The sequence below is a fragment of the Bidens hawaiensis genome, unplaced genomic scaffold, assembly GCF_021521415.1.
Source record: "Bidens hawaiensis isolate Kalapana, Puna unplaced genomic scaffold, B.hawaiensis_p1.1 tig00018568_1, whole genome shotgun sequence".
In the NCBI taxonomy this organism is placed as follows: domain Eukaryota; kingdom Viridiplantae; phylum Streptophyta; class Magnoliopsida; order Asterales; family Asteraceae; genus Bidens; species Bidens hawaiensis.
In genome coordinates this window covers 178,644-198,001 of record NW_027492810.1, presented here as the reverse complement: position 1 = coordinate 198,001, position 19,358 = coordinate 178,644, and the positions used below count along the sequence as shown (strand labels likewise).

Genomic DNA, 19,358 nt, shown 5'->3' with positions numbered 1-19,358 from the left:
GCCTAGAAGTCTGTCCAAATTCTCATTGCATCAACCCCGCACTGTAAACCGAGCTCATACAAAACATATACCCATTGCATCCCGCCGCAACGCGCGGGCACAACTACTAGTATGTATGTATGTATGTATGTATAGGGCTACAACACCACTACACCCCAAAAACAAAAACCACCGTTTGCTGACTGGGCGCCATATGACGCAAAACGCCCCATTTTGTAGTCCATCAACTACACATAGCCTAAAGGATGCTCATTTATCAATTTCATTAATTGAATAAATAAGTATAACTATGCATGTAAACATAAATTAAAAACAAATAAACATAGAGACAAACATATATCGTATGTGAAAAGATTTACATACCGGTAAAGCAAAATAGAAAAAAAAAAGATACGAATATGCTCAATATTGTATGTACATTTTTGTGTATATTATTTTTAACAATGCCATCTCTCTATATACAAAATGCACGATATGGAAGGTCACATCACATGACTAGAATGCTAAACAATAAACATAAATGAATATAGACAATATGTTTAAAACGCTAGCTCTCTCAAATCAGACAATGGTAACTCTATTGAAGCTTGAATTCGAGATAGAAAAACGTAGTTGAGGAGAACCCTTTGATGAGGATGACAACAACCTTATGTGTTACCAACATAACGGATCTTAAGATACATAGCCTAAACCATATCCAAGTAAAGTGCACTTTAATCTCGAAATGTTTGGTGTGTTTATAAAAGATGGGATTGACGTCATATATGTAACACGCTATAAGAATGTTGTTACACCAATAAGGGTGTTCTTAAGGTTATTTTTTTTGGGATAGGGTTGTTTTGTGGTTTTGGCTAGGAAAAAGTGACCCAATAACCAACCTATATATATTCATGTTGGTCTGGTTGTTCGATATTCGGGCCTAAATGTAAAATGAAAAAAAAATTATCCTCAAATTATCATCATGCTACTAAATAAATATCATACTAATTTAAACATTATTAAACCGACCCCTCCTACCGAGAAACTAACAGGGGAAAGACAATACAAAACAACGAACAAATTACATATCATATTTTTCCATCTATGATAATGTATAAAAGTCTTAAAACTATCAAACATCATATTTCAAATACCAAAGCTCCAAATCAAAACACATGTATAAAGAAAACACAATGAATATTCGGGTTGTTATCAGTCTTTGTGTTTCGGCCATCGAGTTGTTGAGGTTTTTTTATATAAAAAAATGACCTGACAACGGACCCATTTAAGATTCGAATTTATCGAGTTTGGTTTTTCTAAGCATTCTCTAGTTCATGTACGGTTAAAAAAACACACCTCTACGACGCTAAACACCAAATAGTAGATACCCGTATATTTCACTTGTTATCACTCCCAACTTCGAGGTTAAATTACATATGTAAATCAAACTTAATCAATACCAACTGAATTTGTCATTAGACGTTGACAAATTAATTTTTTGAGTTTAGTCTCGGTATCGTTTATGAAATTGACTGTTGGATTTACACCCAGTATATTATAGACGTAACCGATACCGACATAGTTGTTACCTAGTTAAAAGTAAAAAACCCGCCAATTAAACCACCACCTTCTACTTTATACTGCCAACTAAAAAGCAAGTAAGTCAAAGTCAATGCTTCTCTTCTTCTTCCTTATCGTCGTCTTACAGCCATAACATAATAATAATAATAATAATAATAATAATAATAATAATAATATTCCAACCTCCAAATCACCAAACCCTAGCTCTAGCTCCATGATCCACCTCAAATCCACCGTGTTGCTGTTATTAACCACCATCATACTCTCGTCACGGCTACCGTCACTCGCCGCCGAGGATGACGTCACGTGCCTCCGCGGCGTAAAACAATCACTAACCGATCCACAGTCACAGATCACGTGGACCTTCACGAACACCACTAGAGGCTTCATCTGCACGTTCACCGGTGTCACGTGCTGGAACGATCAAGAGAACCGGTTGATTTCACTCACGCTTCGTAACCTCGCACTCTGTGAAAGCTTACAGAACCTAGATCTGTCAAGTAATAATATTACTGGTTCAATTCCTAGTGAATTATGCACGTGGTTGCCGTATTTAGTTAGATTAGATTTATCGAATAATGAATTAACCGGTGGAATACCTCCGAGTCTCGGTAATTGCTCGTTTTTAAACGCGGTTGATTTATCCGGTAATAAGTTGTCCGGGAATATACCGGTAGAGTTATCGAATTTAGTTAGGTTGAATAAGTTTTCGGTTGCGGATAATGATTTATCCGGTTCGATTCCGTCGAGTTTATTTAGTTCGGATAATTTCGATGGAAATAAAGGATTGTGTGGGAAGCCGGTTGGTTCGTGTGGCGGTTTGAGTAAGCGGAACCTCACGATTATTGTGGCGGCCGGTGTGGTTGGGGCGGTTGCGTCATTATTGTTAGGGTTTGGGATTTGGTGGTGGTGCTCGGCGAAGAGTAGGAAGAGAGGAAGCGTTGAACGAGATGATGACGGTGATAGTTGGACGGATAAGATGCGAGCGTATAAGCTTCTTCACGTTTCGTTGTTTCAGAAGCCGCTTGTTAAGGTAAGGCTTGTTGATTTGATGATTGCGACGAATAATTTTAGTAGGGAGAATGTTATAGTGTCGACGCAGACCGGGACGACTTATATAGCGGATTTGTCGGATGGTTCGACGCTTGCGGTTAAGAGGCTTGATACTTGTAAGCTTCACGAGCGACAGTTTCGTGTTGAGATGAGCAAGTTAGGTCAGGTTAAGCATCCGAATTTGACGCCTTTGTTGGGTTACTGTATTGCGGAAGATGAAAAGCTTTTGGTTTATAAGTATATGTGTAATGGAACTTTATCGTCGGTTTTGAGTAAATATGGGACTTTGTTAGATTGGCCTTCTAGGTTACGGATTGCTGTAACTGCAGCGCGAGGTCTTGCTTGGCTTCACCATGGTTGTCGGCCTGCGATATTACTTCAAAATGTTAGCTGTGATGTCATATTTCTAGATGAAGATTACAATGCAAGGATAGTTGACTTTGGATTGGCTAGACTGTTGACTTCGTCTTCTGGTCAACCGGACGAGACTGCTTCTGCAAAAGGGGATACTTATGGTTTTGGTGTAGTGCTAATGGAATTGGCAACAGGGCAGAAACTTCTTAAACCGACTGCTGCTGAAGAAGGGTTCAAGGGTAATTTGGTAAGTTGGGTAAACCAACTTTCTGCCTCGGGACGTATCGAGGATGCGATTGATAAGAATCTGTATGGCACGGGCCATGACGATGAAATTGTTCAAGTTCTTCGAATTGCTGGTAATTGTGTGGCTTCTCAACCTGAGTCAAAATGGTCAATGCATCGAGTTTCTGAAGCGTTAAACAAGATAGCTCGAGAACCAAGTGTCTCACAACATTATGACGAGTTTCCACTTCTTTTCGACTTAAATGATGGGGACGATAGTGTTTGACCCGTGGCGTTCAAGAATCAAGACGCGCGAAGAAGCTTTGACTTTACAGTCAAACCTTGTGCTATCTTATTGTTCTACCGAGGTATGCTTATTGTAATCTAATAAACTATGTACTGCTTATTTATGCTGGCTCTGTTGTTATACGTTTGATATTTGTTAATATAAATGTATAGTCTCATATTTATTTCTTACGCGATTTATAACAATTTGAAATGGTCAAAAGTCGAGTTTGTTTGGTAAAACAACTGGCCAAATCTATCATACAGAGTTACAAACTCTGTACATAGACTACAAACTAGTTAAACATTCTAAGTTTTAAAATTTATGAGTTATATAATTTATCAATTTTCATGTTATTTTAATTAAAAAATATATATAGAAATTGAGAAAAAGTGAAGCACCCAATCACCCACTGGTAAGGCTTTGGGTATAAAGGTTAGCCTCAGCATGCTTCTGAAGGTGTATTAGCTAGTGCTTGAGTCCTAAAGTTGATGATAAAGGTCACCCCTCAAAAGAAGTCAAAAAAGACAAACTTCAAAAAAAGAAGATTTTCTACTTTCCCCCTTAGTGAAATTTCATAATTTAATAAACTGATTTCCTTAACCTCTAAGTTCTTTCCTCAACAAGCATGTGGTCATTAATAAGACAGTGCCTATAAACGAACCAAACTTTCAGTGAACTGTTTGTGAATCGTGACAGGAAGTTCGTTTATGTTCGTTCATTTAATAAATGAACAACGTGAACAAAAAGTTTGTGTTCATTTAATTAAACGAAAGAACATAAACACATGTTTTATTCTTTCATATATGTTTGTGAACGTTCATTTATTTATGTTCATTTTTGGATGAATCATTACTTAATGTTTTATAGTTGTTCGTTTATATTAATTTATGTTCGTTTATGTTTGTTTATGTTTGCTTGTTTTCATGTACATTTGTGTGTGTTCATATATGTTTGTAAACTGTTCGTTTATACTTTAAATGAACAAACATAAACGAACACGAACATGTTCATTTCTTAACCGAACGCACATGAACACAAATATTTGTCCGGTTAAGTGTTGGTGTTCATGTCGTTTAAAGCTAAATGAACGAACACAAGCATGCCCTTGTTCGTGTCCGTTTACAGGTACTTACCTTATGTGGTCGAACTAAAATTGCTTTTTATAACATAGTTATGAGGTATGACCAATGTTAACTCTAGAATTAAGCTTCTTTTATCGAATATAGTTGTTTTTACAAATATTTCGAGTTATTCGATCTTGAATCATTGGTTATTATAAAGAACCTTGATGTACTTTATGTTAATGTAAAAGCAAAAGTGATGAATCACATGAGAAGGTAAAGGAAAATGAAGGTGAGTGTTTTGTATATTGTACAACTCATGCATGCAACCTAAAGAAACAAAAGGTACCTTTAAAAATTTGAATCTTGTTTACTTTAAGAAATAGAAAATAATGTTTCTTAAAACATTCAAAATCACAATCCAAAAACCACATAAGGATAAGATTGGAAAGAAACCAAACAGACTGAATAGACTGACTTGGCATATGGAGAGTACAATTAGGGCCGTCATTTTCACCCGACCTGAACAGACCTGACCCAATTAACGCGATGTAGTTCAAAAATCATATCCCCATTTCCTAGTAATTTTGTGGTTTTGTTTTATTATATTTAAATAAATATCGATTAGTGTCTGATAGTTTTCAATTTTTTTTCTAGAGTAACGTTAACAGCGTTGATACTTGATATTTTGATTGGTAAATTAAATATGTAGCGTAGTAGACTTATACCTAGGGGTGTGCGTGGTGCGGTTCGGTGTGGTTTTTGGTTAAAATCGAACCGAAAACCAAAACTTCGGTTTTTGGAGTCTTTGAAACCGTTTGATTTTGGTTTTTCGGTTTTCATTTTGGTTTCGGTTCGGTTTTGGTTTTTTCAGTTTTTGCCATTTGATCTTGAAAATTTTAGGTTAAAAATAATTAATTAAGTATAAATAATTTTGTTAATTGTAAAATAATAGACTATTAAACATTTTAACAAAAATATTTGAGTTACATGTTTATTAATTCTTATAAATTACTTAATATAAAATATAAAATAACAAAAATTTAGAAATTCGGTTCGGTTTGGTTTTTTCGGTTTTATTAAATGCAAAACCAAAAACATAAAACAAACCGTAGGTTTTTGTTTCGGTTCGGTTGTTTCGATTTGGATTTTTCGGTTCCTGATTGGTTTTTTTGGTCTCTTGCACAACTCTACTTATAGTCTTATACCACTAAGTTGAAGTTTCTTTCAACACTTTGAAGACCATAAAAGCCCGTCAAATTACACCCGACTCGATAAATTCGAAACCCAATAAAACAACCAGAAGAATAACCCTAAGTGCAATTGTTGTACAACTATATATTTTTTAACTATTAATATGTACTAAAACTAACTTTATACACGTACAAATGATTCAAACTACAAATTAGTTTTCGCACCGGAAAGATTAGATGTGCATGCTGCATAATGTTGATGTAAACTAAAGCATAGTGAATAAAGACCATAGCTTTAAGAAGTTGGTCATCTCTCTATTCAAAAAAGAAAGATTTGTTGAAAGAAGAGAAGCTTTAACAGATTGAATAAAACTGCTTTTTTTAGGGAACACAACCCACTTAACAAGAGGAATAAAGCCAACTCTTTTAAGTTTTAAAGCTCAATGCTATAGCTAAAGCAAGCAAAGACTGATAATTAATTACATATATCACCTACAAAAAATATGTATCCAAAAGATGTTTGATAATTAATAACACATAATAATAAGTTAATAACTATTTCATTCATGCAAAACCAAACACCTTGAATCATTATCAAACCTTCAAAAAGCTGCTTCTGCAACATTTCATGTACACAACTTGTCATACCAAATCAAATTCAAATTCTAATACCCTTTCGGTTCTAGGCCCGATTCGGAGGTTGTTTCGTATTTCTCGTTCTCCTGATAATATATACAAATACAAAATTAATTAACTTTTTTAACAATTTTTAACAAGTTTGATAATGATATATTGATACCTGTTATGAACAGGATCGGGCCCGTTTGGGACTCGTCTCTTGCTGACATGGTTGATAACCGAACCGTCTTGTCTCGCTTTCCCTCGTGACTTGAACCCTCCAAAACTTGCAGTGGAAGCAACCGCACGCCTTCCGTGTATCGTTGTTGCAAACAACAAAAACCAACAAAATCCCACCAAAAAAATCGCCTTTAAAACCGCTCTACCGTTCATTTCCACTACTTAAATCTTAACTTTGTATCCTTCCAAATCCCATGCTGATGTTATAAGAATCTTGTATCAAGCTGTATCAAGATAATTCAACTATGCAATCCTTTGGGGGGGGGGGGTATACAAAGGAGAGAAATAATAAGTTATGTTATGTATAGTTTTGAAGTTAGTGAAGTAAGAGTGTGCCACCTTTTTTTATAGGTGGAATGCTGCAAAAAAGATTTGATTTTGCATCTATAATATAAAATAAAATAATAACAGAAGTTCAATAATAATAAGTGTTGGGCCCACCCAAGAACTTTGTCATGCAACAGTATATCAAAAGGGACCCTTACTATCTTCTTATTATTATTTATTAACTGCAGGTGTTTACAAATTACAACCCATTGGATTTTGTGCCAGTTTAGTTAAAAATATACAGTTAAGAAACCTGCAGACAATTACAAACTAAACAGAAAACAATATGCAACAAAATCAAAACTTGAAAGCAATTATACAGAGAAAAGAGGTCAAGAATCAAAGTTTGAATGATCCTTGCAGAAAACATACTGAACAGACACAAGTCTCTTTATCAGACCAAAAAAAAAATAAAACACTACAGTGACCCCCCCCCCCCCCCTTCTACTACCATTGATCAACATTAAAGTAAATCTTGGCCTGGTACATTTTTGTCTGATTATATAATGGATCAACACTATGTCACTTAGGATATAAGGTTGAATCCTGGATTTTTAGATTTTGATGCTTATAAAAGGAACATTTTTAAGAAAAGTGGCTGGATGGTAAGAGTGATTATTACTTTATGGTATCAAGAATTCAAGACATTTGGAAAGAGCATGTTCATCTCCTAAAATGGTTTTGTTGTTGACATGAAAAATAATTTATTTGTTAATGTACAAATAATGTATATATGTGTGAACCCTTGGGTGGGCAAAAGTAAAATTGCACTAATTTTGACGTTATTTTACTAATCACGTGAAAATAACGTTAAAAGTGGCGGAAGGTTAATCAGGCATCATGTGGTGGCGTTGATAGCCGAAAGACAAGGGCACATGCACCAATCAGCCGGTGTCCCGATGATTGAGTGTTATGTGTCTTATGTCCAAGGCTTGATTCAAAACTACTATCGAGCCGGGGGTCTCACCGGAAGCAGCCTCTCTATCCCTATGGGATAGAGGTAAGGCTGTCTACATCTTATCCTCCTCAGACCCTACCATAGCATTGCTATTGGTGGGATATACTGAGTACGATGATGATGATGATGATGATGATGATGTTAATGTACAAATTACCAAATCATGGCAAATTGACGCGCATAAAAGATATTGTAAGGGCGTCCGTATAGGTTCGTTAAAGAAGTGAAAAACATCTGGCTAAAAAGATACGTAATGGTTTAATCTATCCCATAAAAAAATATAAATTATAAAACAAATACATAATATGGGTGACATGAAAAAGAATTTATTTGTTAATGTACAAATTCTGCGCGCCTGAAGCGTATTATAAGGGCATCTGTAGAGGTTTGCCAAAGAAGTGAAAAACGCATGCTACATCACTGTCACGTAGGTGAAAAACGCCTGACTAATAAGATACATAATGGTTAAATCTATCCCATATGAATAAAAATATATATAAGTTATAAAACGTATATATAATATGAGTGATACTGATTGGTTGAAAATGGATGGGGTCCATCCACTGTGTTGAAAAGCGTCGTTCTCCTAATAACGGCAAGAAGGGGAACACCGATTTTTTCTTATGTTTGTGGTGATGTTGGAGTGTCACTTGGGTACCACATGGGATGTGCAACGCCCTGGTACAAATGCCGCATTATTACACTAATTTGTACGGAACCAGTGTGCGCGCATTTTAGGATTTACATATCCGGTTTTATCAAATATATTCATGAGCAAAACTTGAAGTATTTAATTGTCTATTTGAGTTGTTATTTGTTAACATGCAAAGCAATTGTAACATATTTATCATACTCAGTAATCTCACAAGCAATACTATAATTATGATGCTAGAATTACCAATATGCATATTAACAATATGTGACACTGAGTTTTAATTCTTAGATATAGTTATTGAAAGGTAAACATGGAAATGCAACTCTAGTCGTCTAATAGTAATGAAGGTTAGGGTATCTTTATAATTTAAAACTCTTTAATAGTACTGTCATATGTTGTTAAAGGGACTTTTTTTTCTTGTCATATGCGTGTGTTGAATCTAGATGCCCAATTAACAACATGTGACAATACTATCAGTGAGTCTTCAGTTTTAAAGATACACAAAACCCTCATCAACGTTAGTTATACTGATGGGTGGATTAGACTAAAAATCATGTTCGTTAAAAAGGGGTATGAATGAACTCGACATGACGCTTATACATGCACAAATTTAAAGAGGGGTAATCGCCTCTATGTGTATGTATGCAAGTTTCTTTTGCAACATGCCAGAATTTTGTTTAATCAATAAAATCATTTTGACGCAACATTGTAATGGTAGATGGATATTTGAAAACTCGAAACTCATTATAAACTAGTAATGGCTAAGTGAACCCGACACCCTGTTATGGCAACACGCATGAATATTTAATTATTTTTTAAATAAAAAAACGTCAACGAGGATGCTTTATTTTCTCCATAAACATGCTATTTATCACGGACACGATTTTAATCTCAAGAAATTCTAGACTTTTCTCTATAGAATTTATCGAAAATAAATTTATATATTCAAAATCTAAAGTTAAGTTGGAAAGTTTTACTTACGTGTAAATCTCTCTTTCATCACTCCATTTAATACAGACTCCGTATTAATTGGAACATTTTCAAGACTTCAACGCATCTCCTTTCACACATTTACAAAGGACGTCATCTCAGTTGTCACATTATATATTAACTTATTTCTCAAACGCACCCGTTTATCTAATATTCTACATCCACTTATAAAACTTAAGTGTGTGAAAGTGGCGCACACTCACGCCGAGCCATCGCCTATCATTTGAGGTCCAAACACACCAAAGAACGAACGCCCAAACAGACGCGATATGCATGCCTTGTGTCATCCGTCTTCAGGAGTTGAAGCTGCTCTCAAATCTTGTCACTTGATCAATATTAACTATTCACTTAGTGAAATCAAATTATAGAAAACAATATTTTACAACGTAACATTTCCAAATTAAAAAAAGTAAAATATGATATGATAATGCATTAACATTTCAAAAAGAAATATATTATATATAATAATACATTAAATTATAGATTTAAGCTAGCTAGCTTTTTTTGTAGCAACATGAGACTTTATTGTTACAGACCATTAACTCCTTAATTTTCCTAATAAGACATGACATGATTAAATGTTACAAAATTTTAATTTACACACTACCCACCCATATGTTCATCCCCTCACTATATATACTTTCATCCTTAAGTAGAACATAACACTTCAATAACAAAAAAAATTAAGTTTTATCACTTATAAACTCGTAATTATCCCCAAAATGGCGAAGGTTTTCATCATGATATGCTTCCTGCTCCTTGTTGTGTCAACCTCAGGTTTGCCAGTCTTCTTAGAATCGAAACTTAGAACACCGAAAGAAGTTACGTTTTCGTAGTTATGATTAATTGATTATATACTTATGTTGTTTTGTTTATGATCATTAACAGGTTCTTCTGATACATCAACCTATGCATCAGTGGCGCCAAAGGGTTCAGTGAAACCAACAAGTGTTCCTATGTGTACAAACGTGGCTCAGTGTGCAAGATATTGTCATTGTCCTGTCGCTTATCAACAATGTGCCTATCGCCATTGTTATTGTGGTTCATATATGTGCACTTAATATGTGCAAAGAGAGAGACTTTTAAGAAATAAGTTTAAGCTTTAGTTCACTATGAATAAATTTGATGAGTTTTAAATAAAATTTTCATATAAGTTTATTGTGTTCATTATAAGATATATCTTACAAGTAATATACTATCAACTTGTGTATTTGTATGGTAAAAAGGATGATTAATTTTTGACACAAAGTTAATATTTTCAAATTGTTATATTGAACATGGTGTTGAATAGTTGACAAGTACAAAATCAGTCTGATAATCCCTTAGTTAAAAAAAAACAACAAAAAAAAACAAGGAGTTCATTAATTCTATGGACCCCTAAACATAGGCTTCTCACACCCGGTCAAGAACTCAACTCAATCCTATTACGTTTATTTTTACTAATAGCAGGTGTGTAAATGCCGGTTGATCGGTTTCCGGGCCATCAATTATTAACCAAACCGGTGTTTGGTTAAATGGTCAACACCGGTTATTTCTAATAACTGGTTAGGTTATTAACTGAACCTGGTTCTGACTATATACCGGATTTTTCTAAAAGAAATACCAAAAAAAATAATTAAACACTAAAATGTTAAAATACACTCGAACCAGTTCGGTTTCCTGTTTCAAATCGGGTAACCGATTTGCACCTCTAAGGCTCTAACTAACAGCAAGCAATCCCATTTCCATTCAAGCCCAATACAATAAAGTTGCCCCAAATCAATTCTGTGTTCCTCGAGTATTGGGCTTTACTATTACATGTCCAATTCTTCACGTTGTATACCCGGTTTTGGGTACAAAAAAATACACGGTTTGTGCACGTCTGTCTGGCCAGACACCAAATAACATATAATGGTTCCAGACCCGACCCGGACCCTTTCCTACATACCCCGTAGATACAAACCAGGTTCCGGTTCTTCAAAGAAACCTATCTGGACCTGGAGCCTAACCACCGAACCAGTTCCACCTCTACTTGGTTAAACCCGACCCGACCCAACTAAAACCAATAAAACCAAGTCAAATCGGTCAAAAACTTGACCATACTTGGAACTGATAAAAATTACAACAACAAAAGGGCGGTTCGGTTGATCTCAAAGGTGTATTTTGGAGGAGATATAATACTCAAGGGTTCGGTTTGTTTAATTAGTTTTATTTTATTGTTTAAAATAAAAGATAATGTTGAATTTGAAATTTGAGTCGGTAGATGTGTTTGGAAAGGATTAGGACTTAGGGGTATTATATAAAACCCATTTAGTTGTTTCTTTGTTTTATATATGTAATTTATGTCGTTTTTCTACTTAATAAGTGTTGCTACAACAAAGATAAGACCAATGATAGTGAATGGACTGGTTAGGCTAACAAGCTTCAAGGGTTCAGGTTAACCTAACGCAGGTCGTGGTGTCCCTCTACGTTTGCAAAACGTAGAAGGAGGTTCACTAGTTAGTTGTTTGTTGTTATAGCTCACCGAAGATCAAGAACCGTGATGTTTGGAATCAGTTTTAGAATGATGTTCTTGGTGAAGCTATGAAGTTATTGAAGTAAGAAAGAAATAAGCTAAGAGCATATTTCTCAAGGAAGAAGAGAAGATTAGGGAGATGGTGTTATCTGCCCTAATCTGTTGTGTTTATGTTTATGGCTAAGTCTCTCTTATATAGGATAAGAGACTTAAGCCTTTCGTCCAATTGTAACTAATCTAGTTCTCCTCCAGATTGCCTAGAGAGTTGACCTTTATGGGCGGGAAGCTTTGGACCGCTGGTCCATAGTTAAAATAATATTACTTTATCTGAGCATGTCCTTTGTTCAGAGGGGACAAGGATGTGAACAGTGATGTGACATCATACTGTAGCACATGGGTACTTGTTTACATAAGTTTGGGAGGGAAACGAAGCTTTTAACCTTTTAACCCTTTTAGCGTTAATGTGTTCCAGCCATTTTGTTATTTCCTTGGGCTACCCCCGTCATCAGCCCCCCAAGTCAGAGGTGTTTGAGGAGTATGCTCAAGAGCTTCTGACTTTTGCACACATTTTGTTTATTGCTTAAAGGCTTCAAGGCTTGTAGGCTTCGAAGCTTTGTTCAGTTTTGGTTGTTTTTTGAGTTATTGATGTGACAGTTGATGTGATTGTAACTGTCAGATTATGGTTTCCAATAACTGCTTTTCATTAATAGCTATCAATGGGATAACTATTCACTTTCTTCCAGATTTGTTTAACAATTTCCACCATAAACACTTTCAAGTCTCATTCAATCCATTACCAGGTTAGTTTCGATCCTTCCTTCTTCTTCAAAATTATGGTTACCAAAAAGGATCTTTCGATCAGTTTTTCCCGATTAACCCAGGAAGAGGTTGAATCGTTTTGTATTGAGTGGGGAATAGGGTTAAAGTATAAACCGATTGCTCCGCCGGTCGATTCTTCCATCGATCGTTGTCCGGCGGGTTTTATCGCTCTATATTGCCGTCATTTTGAATTTTCTAACCTCCGACACCCTTTTTCGGTTTTTGTTCTTAATGTTTTGGAGTATTATCGTATATCATTTGGATAAATCCATCCGTTAGGGCTCGCTAGGGTTTTGCACTTTGAAGTTTTGTGTAGAGCCCTAAGTTATGACCCTTCGCTGTTGAATTTTCGCTGTTTCTTTCGCTTAGCGAAAAATGGTGATTGGTACACGTTCGAACATACCAAGCTTGATATATGTTTGGTTTCCTCAGCGGTTACGACCCTCGGTTTTTGGAAGGACCGGTTTTTCTTTGTTTCTGATTCTATCCTTCCGTTTAAACCCGTTTGGAGACAACCCGAAGCCGTTCTAAATGAACCAAAACCGGCCGAATCTGAGTTAAACGAAGCCTTTTTGAAATCCATTAGAACATGTCCTTCGCATCTTCGCCCTCTCCCCGAACATCTTCTTGTGTTATTAGGAATTAGCAAACTTTGGGATAAGCCTAATCAGGATCCCGTGCTTATGAGGGATAATAAGGGTATGCGCTTGTTTATCCCGTATTTGGCTTACCTTGTTGATATATTTGTTGATGGATTTCTTTTGTGTTTGCAGCCATGTCTGCTTTGGACTTCCTAAAGAGTGACGATACTTCCGACGTTGCTTTTACTGATATTGCAGCCGTTGTTAGGGAGGATTCGGTTATTCGAGGGAAAGAGGGTCGATTTGAGGATGTTGAGTATGCTGGGGTTGCAAATGTTAAAGGGTTCACCAAGACCACTGGTCCAAAATCTTCCACTCGTCGTTCAACACGTCGTTTGGTAAAGTCTGTTGCCGCCTCATCCTCTCATGAGCCTATTGAGGTTAGTGATGATATTCAGGTTTCTGAAGACCAAGGCCCAACTATGGAGGCTGAGAAGGAACAGGGGTTGGTGGTTTCTAAGAAGAAGAAGTCGACTGGCAAGAAGGTTGAGATGCCAGTCGTTCAAGGGTTGGACGGGAATGCAGTTTATGTGCCAGGATGGAGTGTCAAGGTTGGGGATAGTTTCAAGGATCCCGAGGTTTGTGCCGATGCATTGGCTCATTTTTCTCCTCCGGGGGTTCGTGATACTATCTCCAAGATGGAAGGTGAATCCCTGTTGTCTAGGTTGATTTTGAACTCTTGTAACTTTTCTGCCCTTTTGGCAGAAGGTGTTACTCGGTTTCGCACGGGGACGGAGGAGTATGAGGAGTTCATGAAGTCGAAGGAGAAGATGAAGGCCTCTATGGCGGTTATGAAGAAAGAAGTTGAAGGTTATTCAAATAAGGAGAAAGTGCATGTGAAAAAGATTGAAGAGTTGGCTCGTGGCCATGAGATTGAGATGGCAGGGTTGAAGAAAGCCATGGAGGCTGATAGGGCCAAGTTGGATGCTGACCGTGAAGCCTTTGAGGTGCAGAGGAGAGCCTTCGAGATGGAGAAGAAAGGCTTGAAGGCTTCGGTTACTCAGACTTCTGATGACAACAAATGGTTGATTGAGCATGGGTTTCAGCAAGTTGTATCTTACTTGCTTCATTCTAAAGAGTTTAACTCGGTGCTGGGTGATGTTTACACGAAGCTGCTAGGTCATGGGAAGCATTTGGGCTTCATTGCAGGCTTCCATCATCACGAAATCGGTCAGCCTATGGAGCAGTCCCCCTTGTTCAACCCTGAAGCCTACAAGCTTTTTACTGGTTCAGTTCATGCGATGGAAAGGCTCACTTACCCTTACGTGGGTGCGGTTTCATCATGCTATGGTAAGCCACTTTCAGTTTTGCAGGGTTTGAAACCAGCCGACCTTGATGAGAAGGTTGCCAAAGAGGTGATTGAGTCTTTGTCGAAAAAATGTTCCCGTTCTGGTGATAGTGAAGAGACTTTTTTGGGGAAAGCGACGGGTCTCATGTGGCAAGCCTCGAAGGCTCGGTTGTTGCTGATGTTGTCCCGCAAGTCAAGAAGTTCAAGAAGGCTAAGGGTGGTAAGGCTAGTACCTCAAAGCCTGTTCCCGATGTTTAAACACTTTATTCGTAGCTTTCTTAGCACTTTAAAACAATGTTATGTAATCTTTAAACAATGTAGGTTTGACATGAAACTCTTAAAGTTTCTGCCTTGTGGTTGTGTTTGGCCTTTTTGGCCCTTTGAACATTTTCTTGGGAATCCTTGTGATTTCCTTGTTTTAGCCTTAATTGGCTTATTATGTATGAATGTTTGTTTAGCTATGGCCTTGTACCTTGTTTATGAACTGTGATGTTCTGTGTATTTTGGTTGTTTGTCTTGTTAGTTTGATGTGATTTTAGCTAACTTTCCTTAAGATGTTTTAGTGCTGCAGTCACTTTTAGCTTCAAGGCTTCATTAGGTAAAAAGCACATGTTGGCTATCCTTTGTATCACTACTTAGTGTATGTTTTTGTTTTCGTAAACTGTTTTGAAGTTTAAGGAACGAATTGGTGTAGGCTGTTCAAACCTGTCTATGAGACAAGTTTTGGTTGAAAAAGTTTTCTAAGTCTCATGGAGTCGAATTGATATAGGTACTCACCCCTTATATAGGTCCATTTAACCCTTGAACCTATTGAGCGATGTGGCCTGGGAGCTCATCCCCTTACATGGCCCTTGCCATGGAGTTTCTTGCTAGGTTCTCAACCTGATTATAGGATAGTAAAGACAAGTTATGACAAAAAGTTTATCATTCATTCAAGAGGTTGTTGTTTAACAAAAAGGAGAATTGTACATCTCTTGAAATATATTTTTACATTTTGATTAGGCATGGAACCTTTTAAGGGTTTTTCCATTCCAGTGTCTTGGAAGCCTTTTGCCTTCTGCGTCGGCCAGCTTGTAGGATCCACCCTTGTGGGCTTCGAGGATTGTGTATGGTCCTTCCCACTTTGGGCCAAGTTTTCCTTGATTTTCTTTTTTGTTGGCCTTGTTGTTTCGGAGTACAAGGTCTCCATGCTTGAAGCGTTCATGCTTCACTCTTGCATTGTAACAAGCTTCCATTTTTTGCTTGTATTTGACCTCTTGAATGGCGGCTTGATCACAAATTTCTTCAAGGAGTTGCAAATTCAACATGGTCTCATTTTTGTTTGATTCAAGGTCCATGTTGAGTGTTCTTTGAGTCACAACTCCGACTTTGGCTGGGATTACAGCTTCCGATCCGAACACTAGGCTGTAAGGCGTTCGTTTGTGGCTTGTCTTTTCGGTTGTTCTTATTGCCCATAGAACTTTTGGGAGTTCTTCAAGCCAATTGTTGTTGTGCCTTCCCAGCCTTGTTTTGATTCCTTCAACGATGGTTCTGTTTGTTCTTTCAACTTGGCCATTGGATTGTGGGTATGCGACTGAGCCTGAACTCTTTGCACCATGTGCTAAAAGGCTTCTCAGCAAATTATTTCCCATTATCCGTGACCAACACTCCTGGCAGCCCATAATGGCAAATGATGGTTTCCCATACGAAGTCGATGACTTGTTTACCCGTTATTTTTGCAAGTGGTTTGACTTCAGGCCACTTGGTAAAGTAGTCGACGGCTACTAGCAAAAATGTTACCCCACCTTTGGCCGGTGGGAATGGACCAACAATATCCATTCCCCATTTGTGAAATGGCCAAGCTGAGGAGATGGGGACTAGATCGTGTTTAGGGCTTTTGGGAACCGATGCATGAATTTGACAAGATTCACACTTCTTGAGTTGTTCAGTTGCATCTCGGTGCATGGTGGGCCAGAAGTATCCGAGGTTCATCAATTTTGCAACAACCGTTCTTGGCCCAAAATGAGCTCCACATATCCCCTCGTGAACCTCTTTGATCAGATATTGACTTTGTTCAGGGCCTACACATTTCAGTAGTGGTGTAGCCCTTTTTATAAAGCGTTTCTCCTTGCAACACATACTGTCTGGATTTGATTCGAACCCTTTCAGCCTCAGTCTGGTCCAAGGGTAACTCGCCATTTTTGAGGAACTTTTCTATGGGAGTCATCCAATTGGGGCCTTCTTCAGTGATTACATCTTGAACCTCCAATTCTTGAATTGAAGGAGTTTTCAGCACTTCCACCAGTACTTTCTTGGTGAGGTGTGCAAAAGTGAGGGATGCTAATTTGCTCAGGGCATCGGCTCTCTTGTTTTGTGATCTTGGGACTTGTTTGATGGTGCATTCTTGAAACGTGGTCATCAACCCTTTAGCCTTTTCACGATACTTCTTCATGTTGGGCTATTTGGCTATATAGCTGTCATTGACTTGACTTGAAACAAGCAACGAGTCTGTGAAGACTTGTAGCTTTTGGATCTTCATCTCTTTGGCAATCTTCAGACCAACGATCAATGCTTCGTATTTAGCTTCGTTGTTGGTGGTCTGAAATTCAAGTCAAAGAGCATATGTGAATTCTAACCCTTCAGGGTTGATTAAAACGAGCCCAGCTCCTGACCCTTCGATGCTGGAAGCTCCATCGGTAAAAAGCTTCCAGGCTTCAGGGTCAGAAGGTTCAGTGGCAGTTGTGTGTATTTCAGGAATGACTTGTTTTGGGATTTCTACAATGAAGTCCGCCAAGACTTGGGCTTTGATAGCTTTTCTTGGGACATAGGTGATGTTATGTTCTCCTAGTTCCACAGCCCATTTGGCCAGTCGGCCTGAGTTCTCTGGTTTTTCAAGTACACTTTTGATGGGTTGGTCAGTGACCACTTGTATAGGGTGTGCTTGAAAGTACCTTCGAAGCCTTCTGGCCGTTTGAATTAAGGCCAGGGAAAGTTTTTCCAAATAAGGATATTTGACCTCTGCCAGTTTTAGTGTTTTACTAAAGAAATAAACGGGCACCTGAACTTTGTCTCGTTCGATGGTTAGAACCGCGCTTAGTGCTTCTTCAGCGACTGAGAGATAGACAGAGATCAGTTCTCCCGTTTCAGGGGCTGCAATAGCTGGGAGTGAAGCTAGGCCTGTTCACGAGCCGAGCCGAGCCCGAGCCAACGCCAGCTCGAGCTCGAGCTCGATAATTATTCGAGCTGGCTCGGCTCGAGCTCGAATCTTAATCGAGCCAAAAATCTGAGCTCAAACTCGGCTCGGTTTTAAATCGAGCCGGCTCGGATCGGCTCGATTTGGCTCGGTTTTAATAACTAGCGGTGTTTATTAGTTTGTTTTAGTTTATTAAGTTTGGAGTTCTTCGGCTATAATAAAAAATCCAACCAAACCGAATTTAGATAGTTCAAAACTAAACAAAAAACTGAATTCGAATTCGATTATACTGGGAGCTGCTGCTTTAGAAGAAGATAAGAGGAGCCTCTACGTCTGCGGCGGCGAGAAGTATTGATAGAGGGATTTTTGTTGGAGGAGGAGGACAACAGCAAACGGCTACTAACCATGAGCACACCACACTGGCAGACGCCATTGTGACTTCGATTAGGGTTTGTGGGCATGGCTGCAAGAGCGCTGTGAGGAGAGATGCATTAGGGTTGAAGAAAAAGTGAAGAACGGTGATAGTCTGATAGATAGTGATAAGGTTTTGGACTTGTGGGTAACCAGGTATATGTATTTTTGTATTGGGTTGGACTCTTTAATTGAAAAGGGAAGCCCATGTGTTAAATAATTGGACTAAATAATTATATGCATGTATATATATATATATATATATATATAATAATAAAATAGTTCGAGCCAATCGAGCGAGCTCGAGTTGAGCCAGGGATAGCTCAGGCTCGGCTCGTTTAGAAATCGAGTCGAGCTCGGCTCGGCTCGGCTTGTTTACAATCGAGCCGATTTCAAGCGAGCATTCTCCGAGCTTTTTTCGAGCGAGCTTCGAGCCATGAGCTTTTTGAACAGCCCTAAGTGAAGCCAAGTGTTGCTTCATTTGGTTGAAGGCCTCTTCTGCTTCTTCCGTCCACCTGAAGTCTTTCTTGTTGGTGCAACCCTTTATTGTTTTGAAAAAGGGTAGGGACTTCTCAGCAAGCTTGGAGGTAAAACGCTTCAAGGCTGCAAGCCTTCCATTCAGGCTTTCCACTTCTTTTTTGCTTTGTGGGGATTTGGTTTCAAGAACAGCCCTGACTTTGTTGGGATTAGCTTTTATGCTTTGTTTCCCACAATGTGCCCCAAAAACTTGCCTTCTTCGAACCCGAATGAGCATTTTCCAGAGTTAAGCTTCATGTTGATCTTTCTCAAGTTTTGGAAGGTTTCTTGTATGTCTTCAAGAATTTGATGCTCGGTTTTGCTTTTGATTACTAGATCATCAACATAAGCTTCCAGGTTTCTGCTAATTTGGCTAGCAAATGCTTTGTCGATCAAACGTTGGTAGGTTGCACCGGCGTTTCGTAGGCCAAAAGGCATCTTTTGGTAACAAAAAATACCCTTGTCCGTGTGGAATGCAGTTTTTTCTTCGTCTT

General features: G+C 38.0%; 1 pseudogene; it reads left to right on the top strand.

The window, feature by feature from the left end:
- Positions 1-1,737: 1,737 nt before the first annotated feature.
- On the top strand, positions 1,738-3,689 carry LOC143556390 (inactive LRR receptor-like serine/threonine-protein kinase BIR2 pseudogene; annotated as a pseudogene).
- Positions 3,690-19,358: the final 15,669 nt, after the last annotated feature.